We start from the raw sequence: 1942 nt of genomic DNA on the forward strand, positions 1-1942 counted from the left end.
AGTTTTGCTTTTAAAAATGCAAGGTTGCATGACAAAGAACATTTTTTAAAAAGGAGACAACTGAAATTAGTTACATGAATTTACATTAAGTTAACATGGTTTTTTTAATCCTATTATTATATACACCAGCAAACGTATTACAAACAAACTACAATGCTACCGTTATCCATAAAGTTCAACTTTAATTTGGTTTAAATCAGATAAAGTGTTCTTTTTTTCTACCACAAACATGGAAGATGATTCTAGCACTTTTTGGAAAGTGACATTTTTAAAGGTCAAATATAACTATGAGATGGTCTCAGATTGCGTTCTTATAAATTATTGTATAACTCGAGCATCAGTGTACAGCTGGAATAGTATCTCAAGCATGTCATTCCATTGTCAATAAGGAGATAGAGTAGCCAACACATCTGAAAATGTGAATGCAGGAAACAGACATGTAGTGTACCTCCAACACGCAATGCTAAATCCTAGAAACGTAAGTAGGAATGGCTAGTGACTCTACAAAGTAATTAACTCTTTTAATCGAAACCTGAAGCAGCTTTAAGGAAAAGCCATTCATTTTGAAATGCGTGTTTTTTTCTCCTTTCAAAGATGTCATCAAGCACACAAAGTGTTCTTACCTCAGAGACCAGCAGCCAGGCGATGGAAGAGACACAGGATGACATGAAATCCGAAGGTACAGACACAGCCTTTCTCCTGACACCGCAGAGTCTAAAGGAGCAAGGATGCATTTGGTATTTTAAAAATATATGTGATCCTGAGAGGATCTTCTAGATGTAATTTAGGCGATATGTAAAGATGGGTTTCCTCACCCTTTCCAAACACCTCTGAGGCAGCCTCATGACTATTCCTTCTGTGCCAATTAATTAAAGAGAACTTTTAACTAAGAGATCTAAAGAGATTTCTAGCAGGCAATCCATTTAGCATTTAAAAAATGAGAAATTCTGTGATCTGGTTTGCTTATTGATTTTATTGCTATATTTATGCTTGATCATACGTTTATTCTGTGTGACCTATAGTCACTCCAGCCCCATTCTTTACCACAACATCACGTGATTATGCAGACTGAAGCATCACAGGATCAAATGGTAACAAAGTATACAAGGCATTTATCTCTTTCACTACAGTCATTTCAAATTCCATATACTTGGTGAAATTCTGTACCAACCAAAATATTTTACAATTTAAAATTTAGAAATTCCGTTATAAATTCCCTCAGTTCCATTTCCAAGTATTGGGTGTTTCTGTGTATTTGACTGGTCTAGGTTGAAATGAAATAATAATTATAAAAGCAATTTTAACTATAAAACTGTGTAGATGCCAGTTACAACTTCCAAATGCTTTTCTGAATAATTTTCCTTTATATGAATTAAGCCAAATTATTTATTATTTGTTATTATAATGCATTGATGCATGCACTTTAAGAATTAAATTTTTCCAATCTTTAGTTTGTCTTTCTTTTTATTTTATATTTATTTTTATTTATGTCTATGCCTCTGTGTATAAAAGCAGGTATCAAGAAGTTGTTGGATCCCTTGCAGCTAAAGAAATAGGTGGTTGTGAGCCTCCAATAGGGGTGATGGGAACTGAACTCTGGTCTTCTGCAGGAGCATCCAACTTTAGTAACCACTGAGCATTCTCTCCAGTTCCAGACTTTTTCTTTCATGTCATATAATGTGATATTTATTTAATAACACATGTGTCTTGGAAGCAACTTTGTCCAGCCATGGAGGGCAATGTCATTCAAAATAAACTTTTTTAAAGTTATATATAGATGGATTATTCTTTTGGGCCAACAACTCACAAAAATGATATTGAGGCTTATTATTAATTATGAAAACTTGGTCTTAGCTTAGGCTTGTCCACTAGCTTATAACTTAACCCATTTAATCCACATGCTGCCACATGGCTTATGGCTCTTCCTATATGTCCTGCTTCC

This window comes from Microtus pennsylvanicus, chromosome 11 (genome assembly GCF_037038515.1).
Source record: "Microtus pennsylvanicus isolate mMicPen1 chromosome 11, mMicPen1.hap1, whole genome shotgun sequence".
In the NCBI taxonomy this organism is placed as follows: Eukaryota; Metazoa; Chordata; class Mammalia; order Rodentia; family Cricetidae; genus Microtus; species Microtus pennsylvanicus.